The sequence below is a fragment of the Loxodonta africana genome, chromosome X, assembly GCF_030014295.1.
Source record: "Loxodonta africana isolate mLoxAfr1 chromosome X, mLoxAfr1.hap2, whole genome shotgun sequence".
Classification (NCBI taxonomy): domain Eukaryota; kingdom Metazoa; phylum Chordata; class Mammalia; order Proboscidea; family Elephantidae; genus Loxodonta; species Loxodonta africana.
In genome coordinates, this window is record NC_087369.1 from 9,728,565 (window position 1) to 9,743,586 (window position 15,022).

The 15,022-nt window shown below is 41.8% G+C and overlaps 1 protein-coding gene across 1 annotated transcript in view; it reads right to left on the bottom strand.

Moving 5' to 3' along the window:
- Window positions 1-13,805, bottom strand: part of ANOS1 (anosmin 1) — a 635,904-nt gene extending 622,099 nt beyond the window's left edge. Inside the window, exon 1 of the mRNA XM_064277948.1 lies at window positions 9,883-13,805. The gene's annotated coding sequence lies outside the window, so the exon portion shown is untranslated. The remainder of the gene's footprint in view (window positions 1-9,882) is intronic.
- Window positions 13,806-15,022: the final 1,217 nt, after the last annotated feature.

Below are 15,022 nucleotides of genomic sequence, written 5' to 3' on the forward strand. Positions count from 1 at the left end.
ACACACACACACGTTATACACTTCACTGGTTTTGCTCCTCTACAGAACCCAACCTAGGACACCACTACAGGTGGTAAGGTCCTTACGTGCACATTACTTGTAGTCAATCAAGGAAAACAGCGAAACTAAAAATTTAAGAACAACTATATACACAAAATCTTTTAAATCTTGTATCCATTCAACGAGGAAGTGTCTTTAAAACCTTTCTTTTGTGTAAAAGTAGATCACATTCATGGTTCTTGTACTCACTGTTTTTAAACTCATTTGTCACACCTTAAATTATTCTTTGTTCTGTATATGTAAGTACATCATACCCACTAGTTTATGGGAAAATTGGTTTATTTATTTATTCTTAAAGGTAGTTTGTCACAGCATGTGACTAAAGCACACACACTATGGTCTGCCGACCTTCAAGATGGCACCCGACGACTCTCACCAGCTGGAATCCATGCCCTTGAGCAGTCCACCCCCACACGGAACCAGGACAGGCCCTGCATGACCAAAAGAGGAGAGCAGAAATGGCAGGGTGTGACTTCCAAGGCTAAGTCATAAAAGGCATTGAAGCATTCGCTCTGGGAGGAGTCAGCTACCACGCTAGAAGGAAGCACAAGCAATGTGTGAAAAGACCCACAGAGCGAGGAACCAACTTGCCAGCCAGGTGGGGGTGCCACCTTGGAAGCACTTGGAATCAGATCCTCCAGCCCCCGTTAAGCCTTCAGATGACCTAGTCAACAGCTGACTGCAACCTCATGAGGGAACCAGAGCCAGAAACCACCAGCTAACTCACCCCCAAATTCCTAATCTACAGAAGCCCTGAGGGTTGATGAAGGATTACCACTGTTTTAAGCCACTACATCTTGGGATGATTTGTTACATAGCCATAGTACCTGGAAAACACACATATATACATCCCCAAACAGAATACCCAGAAAAGGACTCAGCTCTACCAGGAATTGTTGCCAGGGTTTCAGCTCAACCAGCAGGTTATTATTCAGTGGATCAAAGTTTTTTTTTTTCCCAGTGATAGCTTTAAATGATCTAAAAATCAAACATTAATTTTTTTGCACATCAATTAAATTTCCTTTTCCTAGAACAAATGTACTTCTTCCTACAAAGTTCCTTTTTCTGGTTACATTTTGATAAAGGCAGTAAAGACAGTATACATGCCTCTCCCAAAATTTTCTAGACTTGGCTGCCCACAACCCATGTGATTTATAAAATTATATGACGTGGCACTTAACTGACAAAAAAAAAAAACATGAATCAAACTGAGACTATGTAGAACATGACTACCTTTTTTCCACAAATGAAAGCTTACTAAACTTAACTGAGTTTAGGAAAAATACCGAGACAAAATTTTAAGTGATCTATCATGCATTTTGGAGCCCTGGTGGCACAATGGTTACGAGCTCGGCTGCTAACCAAAAGGTCGGCAGTTTGACTTCACCAGCCACTCCTTGGAAACCCTGTGGGGCAGTTCCACTCGGTCCTTTTTGTCAGAATCGACTCAACGGCAACAGGGTTAGCAGGTTAAATCATGTATTAGCACTGAAGAAGGGTTAAAGGCATGTTTTTTCTTTCCTCTTTATTCAGGTAATAGACTGATTATTAAAAGCGTGATTATGAACAAGACTATAATGAATATGTCAAACCTTCGGAGTTTTTAATAAACAAATCATTTGTCCATGTAAAGAGTCATATGAACCAGATGTTTGGAAACCCTGGTGGCATAGTGGTTAAGTGCTACGGCCCTTAACTATGAGGTCGGCAGTTCAAATCCACCAGGCGCTCCTTGGAAACTGTTTGGAGCAGTTCTACTCTGTCCTATAGCGTCCCTATGAGTCGGAATCGACTCGACGGCAGTGGGTTTGGTTTTTGGGTTACGAACCAGATGTGCTGTACCTTGCTACATTATTTCCTAACTTGTTATACCTATAAAAAAAAAAAGATAAAATTCTTACCAAGATAGCCACCACTCTCTTTTAGCCAAATGTACCAAATTATATTCATGAAATCAAATGTATGAGAGCTCAGAGACAGAAAGAATAACTCAGTTTGTGAAATTATTTGTGCAAATCCAATATTCAGAAGGCCTCTGAAAGCAACACAGCCCGTCATACCCAACAATTTAAAACCAAAATTAAGAAAGTTCTCCCACTGTAGCAGGGAGCTTCTCAAGCACAGAAAACGACCTTCTGTATTCTGTGTAATTAACCAAAATACGAAATGCCTATTTAATAGCCATTTCCTCAGCCAGACATTACTCCACACGCTGCCACCAACTTCCCAACGCAAAGTCCACCCTCTAATTTCAGCAAGAAAATGGCTTGTAAAAAACGAGCAAAAAAACTCAGGCAGTGGTTATCCTGCTTTTTTGAATTTCTTGTCTGAATTGAAAAAACAATGCGTAAATTGACTTTTTTGTCTGCCCTTTTTGCATTTACCAAACACTTCTGTAGCCATGCACCCACTCTAAGCTTTCAACTAGGATTACATATTTAATCGCCCCTAAAAATCTGTATTCAATCCCCCAATAAATATTTGCATTTGTATTATTATCCCCATTTCTCAAGAGAAGAAACTAAGGCTCAGAGAGAGTAAGACCCTCTGCCCAGTTCATACAGGTACTAAGAGACGGAACAAGGGCTTGAGCCTATGGCGCCTGCTGCCAAAGCCCGCACCCCTAATGCCTGACTGCTCTAAATCACAGGGCTCATTTATTAGTGAAATCTGCGCCAAAGGCATCTGCTCTCCAGTGGCTTCAAAACAGGGCACTGTATCACGTATGCTATAGGGCAGAGCAGACCAAAATTCCTGAGGAATCTGGAAACCCCCTTGTACAGGTGTTTGGTGTTTTATACCCTCCACACTCCCCCAAACATTCCCCAAACCTAACAAACATGGTGGCAATGCTGCTACATGTGATTTACTTAATGTATAAAGAAATCCACTGCAAGGGGGTTTGCCTGATTTATAAGACTGTAATTGAAAAACTAAGGATATGTCAAATTCAACTACTGCAAGAGATTTTTACCACAGAATGCCCTTTAAGGAAAAGTTTGTAGTCAACAATTAGGACTGGTGTCTACTCAAGCAGCACCAAGATGGATTTCATTGTTGTTCTAGTCCTAACATGACATGTCACATTGGACACGCTCTTGATCTGTTTCACCACGTGACATACAACAGCAGCCAAGGCAAAATCAGAACCAATTTCTCAAACAAATTAACCTATGGAATTTGATACCATATATGCAGCTAGGGAAGACTTGGCAATTCGTACACTGAAAAGCGAGTTTGCCTTGCTCATGGCAAACTGTGTGCTGGAAACACCCATACGAGGTATGCATGAAGGGTAACCTAGAATGCTAATTCCTTTTGTGTTAGGGACTCAGTGATCCATTAACAGGAAGACTGATGAATGAATGCATATGAATGAACACAAGGAGGTAAGACTTATAAGTCTCAGGGTGAGATCCTCACACCTACGGATAAAACAGATGAGTCTCCGTACCTGCTTGCCAAGGCAAAGCACCTGAAGAGAATATCAATATTCACGATGACAATATTAATAAAAAGATCATCTTGGGTTTAAGCACTTTCTTACAGGAAAAATTCCTTCCTGAAAAGTCACCACTGGATAATATTTAACTCATAACGTAGCACTATGCTAGATTACTGACCTCTGTTCTTCTTCGATGTCCAAAAATCTAATATAGAATAGTAGGAGGGGGAAAAAGTTAAAGCTAACACAGTCTTTAAAGAGCATTAACGCAGTTATCTTGTTTTTAAGACAATGACTCTGAGGACCAGACAAGTTGGCCAAATTACCTGGGAATTCTACTTTTATTTATCTAGCGAATGCAGTTTAACCCAGCAAGAACACTGGGCAATGGCGATGCTAAACCCACACAACCTGCTCAGCTGTGAGTCCACGGCAAAACTAACGTTAGATCCAGGACTTCTGACTTCCAGGAAAAAACATAACAGCACCACATCCACACAGATGGGTGACCAGTCTGTCCATGGAGACTGTCCTAAGACCTAATGGCAATGTCTGCAGTAAAAGCACCATTTGCAGCCGTCTAAATGATGCTGACAGCTCGGAGCTGCCCAACCATTCCAGAAACATTTAACAATGAGTTCTTGAAAAGCGAAAGCAACATCGCGCTGTTTTCAAACTTATAGTATGGAGCACAACCCAGACCCAGTGATAGTATGGAGCATAGTAGTTGGTTATTGACCCCAGAGCATTGGTTCAACAAGGATTTCTTGGCTATATCAAGAAAAATTGTGCTGGAGAGTTTCTGATGCAGCTTCGTATCATTCCTCAAGCATTTTTCGCATCCTTTTTGACACCGACCCTTGGGGAGAGAGAGAGGGAAATGAGACTAACAGCGGGAAAAAAAAAAGGTAAAAACAGCCAATATTGGGAGAGATTTAACTGCCAGTCGCCACAGAGTGGACTCAACTCATGGCAAGCCCACATGTTACAGAGCAGAACTGTGCTCCATAAGGTTTTCAATGGCTGTTTTTTCAGAAGTAGATCACCAGGAGTCTCTTCCAAGCGCCTCTGGGTGGACTCAAACCTCCAGACTTTCGTTAAAGAGGAGCGTGTTAACCATCTGCACCACCCAGAGACTCCAGGGAAGACTTACAGCTGTCCAAAAAAATGGCAAGTGAGCAATCTTGTTAAAAGAGAGACACAATGGTGGATAAGCGCTAACACAAGAAAGGAGGCATCCACTAATGCCCCGGTCACTGATGTTGCTGACCCCTCACATTGTTGTTGTTGGGTGCTGTCAGTCAAATTTTGACTCAGAGCGAACCCATGGGACAGAGCGGAACTGCACCATAGAGTTCTCTGGGCAGTAATCTTTACAGGCGCAGATCGCCAGGTCTTTCCCCCATGGAGCTGCAGGGTAGGTTTGAACACCAAACTTTTGGTTAGCAGCTGAACGTTTCATTAGGGGCTTACGAACCAAAAGAGTTAGGCGTACACAGATGCACAGAAACGGATGCTAAAGAAAACCACTGCTGCGCTCACTTGCCCATTCCAGCTGGGATTTGGCACATCACCACTTGGTACTGGTATCACTGACTAAAACAAGTAGAAAGAAACTAAAAGAAACAGAATAAAAAACAGCCCTTATGACAATTCAATAACAAGCTGAGTCTGTGTTATGCCCTGTGTTGGTGCATTAATACTTGCTCTTCGTTAACAGAAGTTATTCCTTCCTTCATCACCAGTTTTTACTGTTTCTTTCCCACGTCTGTTTTGTTCTACCAGTTACTCTGTTCATTTGTCAGCCCCTAATCTGCAGAGATCAGCAACCTCTCTGAACTGACAAAGGTTGGCAGGAAACAAACAAATAAACAGGTGGATGTGAAAAAACAGAAACTTTGGAGATTAAAAAAATAGCCATTACCCGATCCAAATACCAACAACATTCTTTAAAAAGATGGAAAAACTTATCGTTAACTTTATCCAGAAAGGGGAAGCAGCCCCAGAAAACTAAAGCGCTACTGAGGAAGAAGAATAAAGTAGGGGGACACACGCTACCCGACCTACGATACAGCTACGGTAGTTAAAACAGCCTGGTACTGGTACTGCTACAACGATAGATACATCGACCAATGGAACAGAATTGAGAACCTAGACGTAAATCCATCCACCTACGGTCATCTGATCTTCAACAGGGGCCCAAAGACCATCAAATGGGGAAAAGGTAGTCTTTTTAACAAACGGTGCTAGCAAAACTGGATGTCCATCTGCAAAAAAAATGAAACAGGACCTATACATCACACCATACACAAAAACGGCATTAACAGGATACAAACCACAACCAAGAACACACAAACTCCAGAAGATAAGCTAGATAACTGGGATCTTCTAAAAATCAAACACTTATCCTCATGAAAAGACTTCACCAAAAGAATAAAAGAGAACGTACAGACTGGGAAAAAAATTTTGGCTATTGTGAATCAGACAAACGTCTAATCTCTAAAATCTACAAGAAAATCCAAAATCTCTATGACAAAAAGACAAATAATCCAATTAAAAAATGAACTTCACCAAAAAAGAAAGACATTTAAGCAGCCAACAGACACATGAGGAAATGCTCAAGATCTCTAGCCATCAGAAAAATGCAAATCAAAAGCACAATGAGATACCATCTCACCCCGGCATTACTGGCACGAATCAAAAAAAACAGGAAATAACAAATATTGGAGAGGATGCGGGGAGATCGGAACTCTTATGCACTGCTGGTGGGAATCCAAAATGAAACGACCTTTTTGGAAAATGATATGGTGCTTCCTTAGAAATCTAGAAATAGAAATAACATAAAATCCAGCAATCCCACTCCTAGAAATATATCCTAGAGAAATAAGAGCCATCACACAAACAGACATATGCACACCTATGTTCATTGCAGCATTGTTCACAATAGTAAAAAGATGGAAACAGCCTAGATACCCATCAACAGATGAATGGATAAAACTGTGGTACATGCACACAATGGAGTATTACGCAACGCTAAAGAACAACGATGAATCTGTGAGGCGTCTCATAACGTGCATGAATCTGGAGGGCATTATGTCGAGTGAAATAAGTCCATCACAAAATGAAAAATATTGTATGAGACCACTCCTGTACTGAATAGGTTTACACACAAAAACAATCTTTGATGGTTACAAGGGAGGGGAAGGGTGGGGATGGAAAAACACTTAATAGACAATAGATAAGTGGTAACTTTGGTGAAGGGTAACACAGTACACAATATTGGGGAAGCCACCACAATTTCTACAAGGCAAGGTCATGGAAGCTCCATAGATAATCCAAACTCCCTGAGGGACCGAATGGCTGAGCTGAAGGCTGGGGGGAGGCATGGTCTCGGGGAACATCTAGCTCAACCGGCGTACCATAGTTTCTAAAGAAAATGTTCTATATTCTACTCTGGTGAGTAGCATCTGGGGTCTTAAAAGCCAGTGAGAGGCCATCTAGGATACGCCACTGGTCTCACCCCTTGGGGAAAAAGGTAGAAAAATTGTCTCATAACGTGCTGCAAGATAAGCCCCCTGGGTTGGAAAGCACTCAAAATACACTGCGACCGCAACAAGGGACTTGAGCACACCAACAATCGTGAAGATGGCACAGGACCAGACAACATTTTGTTCTACTGTACATGTGGTCACCATGAGTCAGAACTGACTCAAAAGCAACTAGCAACAACGACAAAATAATAAGCATTCAATAATTTTTTCTGCATAAATCAGTAAATGAATGCCCAAAATACAAAACTGGCCTACCTTTGAGAGGTTTGTTCTCATTTTATTCTCAACCAAAGGAGGAAGAAAGGGTTCTGTTGGAGTTATGAATTCATATTGCTATGTGTTCCCCAGAAGTTAGTTTGATTCTGATAAAGAACATACTTTGAAGAGCAAGATACGCGGCTGTTTTTCAACAGCATGACAAAATGCCCCAGGGCAAGCAAGAACAACGATATTTTCCTAATCAAAAGCATCTCTCTCTCTCCATCCTCTGCACGTTCTTTTGCTTCCCGTTCCAGGTCAACTGGAGGTTTTGAGCAGTGGGCCCTCCAAGGATGCCCGGGCCACCAATGACCTCATTACACCACCCAGCTGCACAAGGGAGCCAGGCTCTCAGTTACTGACACTGAGACGTAAACAGTTGCTCACACGTAAACAGTACATCAGCATGCAGAACTAAGCTGCAATGGCTTTTCACTTTCTGGGAACTGCCTAACCACCAGTTTTATTTCACAGCCAGGAAAAGAAAACATGGCGAGAAACAGAATGCGGGAACCTTCTATCAGACATGACTGAAATAGGAAACCTAGGGAACACAAAACGTTGCTACGACAATGCAGCTCTGATTAGACCAAACATTTTTTACAGTCATCAGTAAAATAGGATGCAATATCCCATGAACATTTTTAACCCAATTTTCCCTTGTTGCTTCGGCATTTTATTGTCTAGGGTAGTGCTGGCCAACAGAACTTTCTGCAGTGCGGGAGATGTTCTGTGCTGTCCGATGTGGATAGCCAGCCACATGTGAATATTGAGCGATTGAACATTATTACTGTTATTAATACTAATGTTAAAACACTGGCTGTTATTGTTATTAATGTCATTACTGTTATTAATTTGAATCATAAAACAAAAGAAAAAAACCAAACCTGTTGCCATTGAGTCGATTCCAACCCATAGTGACCCTACAGGACAGAGGCCCCATAGGGTTTCCAAGGAGTGGCTGGTGGATTCGAACTGCCAACCTTTTAGTTAGCAGCCGCACTCTTAACCATTATACCACAAGTGCTCCTAATTTTAATTACAGTAATTTTAATTTTAATTACTACTTCATTTTCTGCTAATTATTTGCTTAATTTTGGTTACTTACTTAATTTTAATTAATTCTTAACTTTATATTAATATTAATTTTCACTCATTTAAATTTAACTAGCCACACACGGCTAGAAGCTATCATTTTGGACGGCACAGCTTCACAATTCCTCACAGAATCTTGGAGATATGGGTGCTCTGAAGCTAACCAGAATAATTTAGATTGAATATAGGCTGAAAATTACTACATTTTACCAAAGACAGAAAGGAACTCGAAACTCCAAAATCTCAAGCCATTTTTAAAAAGAGTTGCAGAAACCCACAGACCTACTATTTTCTGGAGTTTCAGTTTTTCTGGACCTTCTTAGGACCAGCTCCTAATCTGCGAAGCTTCACTGAGAAGTGAGATAAGAAAGAGCTAAGAAGGAAGCCCGCCCAAAGTCCTCAACTGATGTTCCTGCCCACTGAGATAAGGATGGTTTGATCCCTTCTACAACAGGGACCAACGGCATGCTGGGTCGAAAATGGGGCAACAAAATGAAGCCAAGAGCTACCTAGAATAGAACTCACATTCCATTCACAAAGGAAGTCTAACTGGAACACAACAAAGCCCTCAGAGTCGCTTGGTGAAAAGCCCAGTAAGCGCAGCTGCTGTACACCATGGCAGTCCTCTGCTCATCAACTCTTCAACCTGCAGAGGAAGCACCAACCACCCAGCCCCTCCTCTCCTCCCATTATCTCCCCACCTTATTTCTCTCTGCTCCCCAGCACAATGCAGACCCAACCTGTCTTTAATGGATCTCTACGTGGTTCCCTAACCATCCATGGTGAGGACGCAGAGCAACTAGAACCTCACCCACTGCTGGTAGGAGTGTAAATGGTACAACCAATTGGGAAAACTATCTCTAGGTATCTACTAAAACTGACCAATCCTGTTGCTGCTATTATGTGCTACCAAGTCAATTCTAACTCATAGCCACCCTGTATGACAGATCAGAAATGCCCTGTAGGGTTTTCCAGGCAGATTGCCAGGTCTTTTCTCCCATGAAGCTGCAGGTGGGTTAGAACTGCCGACCTTTATGGTTAGCAGCCTAGCATTTAACCGTTGCACCACCAAGGCTCCTTGTTATCCATATTACATACTCGTGGGTATACACTCAACAGAAATGCGTACATACACACTTAAACATCCATGGCAGCATTATTTGGAGTAGCCTAAAACTGGAAACACCCAAAACCCCAACAGCAAAACCAAAACCCAAACCTGTTGCCATGGAGCCAATTCCAATTCACGGCGACCCCATGTGTTACAAAGTAGAAGTATGCTCCATAGAGTTTTCTTCTCTATAATCTTTACAGAAATAGACCACAAGCCCTTTCTTCCAGGGCACTGCTGGGTGGGTCTGAGCCACCAATCTTTAGGTAATGAGTCAAGCACAAACCATTTGTGCTACCTAGTGACCTTGCCCAACAATAATGGAATGGATAAATGTGGTACAATCGGTTCTTGTTACTCACAGTAGTTATATTCCGTAGTCACCAGAAACAGAATCAGCAAATACTAAACCACTGCTCCTAGAGGAAATACAGGGTTAGAATCCGGTGAGCCTCTGGTCACAACGTTTACATCAACCTATCGATACATAACTTTGCTCAATGTGTTTCTATTTAAAGACGGCCTATTTAATATATATTGTCTCATTAACATTGAACTCATGGCCAACAGCACTGTAAGTCACACCCGAATGAAGCTCATCTAACAGGTAAGACACATCGCAGTCTTCCTGCACTCAGGAACACTACACAGCACTTCAGGACTACACTTGGGGAACCATTTAAAACCGCAAAATCACCAACGCAAGGCACGGACATGTAGGAAACACTGCACTAAACAGACTGTGAAAAGGACACTTGCTATCTGTAAGTGCTGAGACAATGCAGAGCGCCTTGCTCACCCACAGCTGGGAACGTACACATTGGGTGACTCAAGTTTTTCACCACTTTGAGCGTGTCCACGCTTGACCACGAAAGCACTGAAGGTTTTGATTTTGAGGTTACAAATAAATATTAACAAGTAGCCACTCTGACAAATGAGTACTCCTCAAATAATGAGGGTTAACTATGTAACAATAGAGCAGACTATTACCCAGCAAGATCATAAAGACAGCACATGACATGGCGACATTTTGTTCTACCATACATAAGTTCTCCATGAACCAGAGCCTACTTGACAGAAACAAACAATAACAACTATACGACATTTTGTTCTATCACACATAAGTTCTCCATGAACCAGAGCCTACTTGACAGAAACAAACAATAACAACTATACGGCAATGCAAATGAGCAACCTCCAACCACATGTAACAAACATAATACAAAATGGCAAGCTATCCATCTCCCAAGTACAGCTCAAAACTCACATCTTCCATGAACCATGAAGCCCGTGAGCCGTCTTACGTCGACCTTCCATTTTCTCCTAAAAAAACAAAAAAGAAAAGCTTCAAATTATTTCACGCACATGCATCTTATAGTATCAATCAAAACTTAAACACTCCAATTTTTAAACCTCCCACAGTGCTTGGAACAATACTGGCTACAAAATACATATTTAACAAACTCTTTTAAACTAAGCACATCTTTTCTGCTATTTCTTAAGATTGCTTAAATGGCAAAGACAGGTATTATCTCATCCTTTTTCTGATTTTCCAAACAGCTGAGTTCAGTTAAGCACACATTGCCTCGTACAGATAAAAAGGGCAAACATTACAACAAAAACAGGCTCTGGAATTTTCCACGCACGCAGCTGTTGCTGCACGGGGTTTGTGGTGTAACTTTAACTTAATAAAACTCACTCCCACAATCCCACACAAGAGAAATGACTTCATTACAGCCCCTTCAATGACTGTATGTAGGCGTCAAGAGATGATAAAAAGACAAGACCGCCCCAAAATGTGACGAAAACCGAGAAAAGTGTTACCGTGTCCCAGATAAAGAATTTGAAAATTTGTGGAAAATGCTATTTTTGTGAATTGCCAAACAACTGTTGGTCAATTTGTATGCTTATTTTTCCCTCATAAAATACGAAAGCAAAAGAAAAGAGAACTATAAACCCACAGGCCAGTTCTAAATTACAACAGTCATTTATAAGGCCCCTCGCCGTGACCTATGGTGTAAGGGGAAGTCTTTTAATCAACACTCACTGCCAACCTAGGTTAATTAATAGAGAACTCTCCTTCACGGCATTTGCCTCACTTCTTTCTTTCCACCCAAGAGCTTGCCACAAAGAGGTCAGCCTCCTGGAACAGTCGTCCACGGGCTGAGTTTCACAAGCCCTAAAGAAAGGAAAAGTCATCTCCAATTTACAGAAGTGAAAAAAGGACGAGAACGTGTGGATTTCCTTAAGAGTTTTTTTCCACCTCTGCTCCCAATACAAGGGTTGCAAAAGAATCTCCCCGCCCCAATGGCCTAATGGGGAAGCTTGGGGCCCTTGAACTCTGTGCAGCCTGCTGTATTTGCAAATGTCCAGAGAAAAAGCAGTAGAGAACTAACTTTAAGGCTCGCTAGTGCAGCCTCCGCCCACGTGTCTGTCAGTTTGTTGTACTGTGGGGGCTTCCATGTTGCCGCGATGCCAGAAGCTATGCCCAGCTGAGCCTCCAGACTAAGACAAAACTAGGAAGAAAGACCCGGCAGTCTACTTCTGAAAAGAATTAGCCCGTGAAAACCTTAAGAATAACAACAGAACACTGTCTGATACAGTGCTGGAAAATGAGCCCCCCAGGTTAGAACGCACTCAAAAGATGACTGGGGAAGAGCTGCCTCCTCCAAGTAGAGTCGACCTTAACAATGGGGATGGAGTCAAGTTTTTGGGTCTTTCATCTGCTGATATGGCACGACTCAAAATGAGAAGAAACAGCTGCAAACATCCATTAATAATTGGAACCTGGAATGTACAAAGCGTGAATCTAGGAAAATTAAAGTCTTCAAAAATGAAATGGAACACATAAACATCGATATCCTAGGCATTAGTGAGCTGAAACGGACTGGTATTGGCCATTTTGAATCAGACAATCATATGGTCTACTATGCTGGGATTGACAACTCAAAAAGGAATGGTGTTGCATTCATTGTCAAAAAGAACATTTCAAGATCTATTCTGAAGTACAACGCTGTCAGTAATAGGATAATATCCATACGCCTACAAGGAAGACCAGTTAATACGACTATTATTCAAATTTACGCACCAACCACTAAGGCCACAGATGAAGAAACAGAAGATTTCTACCAGCTTCTGCAGTCTGAAATTGATCGAACATGCAATCAGGACACATCGATAATTACTGGTGACTGCAGTGTAAAAGTTGGAAACAAAGAAGGATCGGTAGTTGGAAAACACGGCCTCGGTGACAGAAACAATGCTGGAGATTAAATGATAGAATTTTGCAAGACCAACAACTTCTTCATCGCAAATACCTTCTTTCACCAACATAAATGGCGACTATACGCATGGACCTCACCAGATGGAATACACAGGAATCAAATCGACTACTTCCGTGGAAAGAGATGATGGAAAAGCTCAATATCATCAATCAGAACAAAGCCAGGGGCCAACTGCAGAACAGACCACCAATTGTTCATATGCAGGTTCAAAGTGAAGAAAATTAAAACAAGACGATGAAAGCCAAAGTACAACTTGAGTATATACCACTTGAATTTAGAGACCATTTCAAGAACAGATTTGACAGGTGAACACTTATGACTAAAGATCTGACGAGATATGCAATGACATCAATGACATCATCCATGAAAAAAGCAAAAGGTCATTAAAAAGACCAAAATGGATATCAGAATAGACTCTGAAACTTGCTCTTGAACGTCGAGTAGCTAACGCAAAAGGAAGAACTGATGAAATGAAAGAACTGAACAGAAGATTTCAAAGGGCAGCTCGAGACGACAAAGTAGAGTATTCCAACGACGTGCAAAGAACCGGAGATAGAAAACCAAAAGGGAAAAACATGCTTGGCATTTCTCAAGCTGAAAGAACTGAAGAAAAAAATCAAGCCATAAGTTGCAATAGTGAAGGACTGAACAAGGAAAATATTAAACAACGCAGGAAGCATCAAAAGAAGATGGAAAAAATACAGAGTCATTAAACCAAAAAGAATTAGTTGACGTTCAACCATTTCAAGAGATAGCATGTGATCAGGAACTGATGGTACTGAAGGAGGAAGTCCAAGCTGCACTGAAGGCACTGTCAAAAACAAGGCTCCAGGAATTGACAGAATACCAATTGAGATGTTTCAACAAATGGATACAGTGCTAGAAGTGCTCACTCATCTATGCCAGGAGATTTGGAAGACAGCTACCTAGCCAACTGACTAGAAGAGATCTATATTTATGCCTATTTCCACGAAAGGTGATTCAACCAAATGCGGAAATTATTGAACAATATCAGAGAACTGCCAGAAATTCAGGCTGGATTCAGAAGTGGACAGGGCACCAGGGATATCATTGCTGACGTCAGATGGATCCTGGCTGAAAGCAGAGAACACCAGAAAGATGTTTACCTATATTTTGTTGACTATACAAAGGCATTTAACTGTGTGGGTCATAACAAACAACAGATAACATTGTAAAGAATGGGAGTTCCAGAACACCTGACTCTGCTCGTGAGGAATCTGTACATAGATCAGGAGGCAGCTGTTCAAACAGAACAAAGGGATACCGCATGGTTTAAAGTCAAGAAAGGTGTGCATCAGGGCTGTATCCTTTTGTCATACCTGTTCAATCTGTATGCTGAGCAGATAAGCCGAGAGGCAGGGCTGTATGAAGAAGAACGGAGCATCAGGACTGGAGGAAGACTCATTAACAACCTGGGTTATGCAGATGACACAACCTTGCTTGCTGAAAGTGAAGAGGACTTGAAGCACTTACTAATGAAGATTAAAGACCACAGCCTTCGGGATGGATTACGCCTCAACATAAAGAAAATAACCCACACAACTAGACCAATAAGCAACATCATGATAAACTGAGAAAAGACTGAAGTCGTCAAGGATTTCATTTTACTTGGATCCACAATCGACACCCACGGAAGCAGCAGGCAAGAAATCAAAAGATGCATTCATTGTGTTAGGCAAATTTGCTGCTAAAAACCTGTCTAACATGCTGAAAAGCAAAGGCATCACCTTGAAGACTAAGATGCACCTGACCCAAGCCATGGTATTTCAACAGATTGCATGGGAAAGCTGCACTATGAATAAGAAAGCCCGAAAAAGAATAGATGCCTTTGAATTGTGTTGGCAAAGAATACTGAATATACCACGGACGGCCAAAAAAACGAACAAATCTGTCTCGAAAGAAGTACAATCAGAATGCTCCTTAGAAGCAAGGAGAGTGAGACTGAGTCTTACATACTTTGGACATGTTGTCAGGAGGGATCAGGCCCTGGAGAAGGACATCACAGTTGGTAAAATACAGGGTCAGGAGAAAAGGGGAAGACCCTCAAGGAGGTGGGTTGACACAGCGGACCCAACAGTGAGCTCAAGCACAACAATGACTGTAAGGATGGCGCAGGACCGGGCAGTGTTTCGTTCCGAGGTACACAGGGTCGCTATCAGTCTGAAGGACTCGACGGCACCTAACAACAACAACAGTG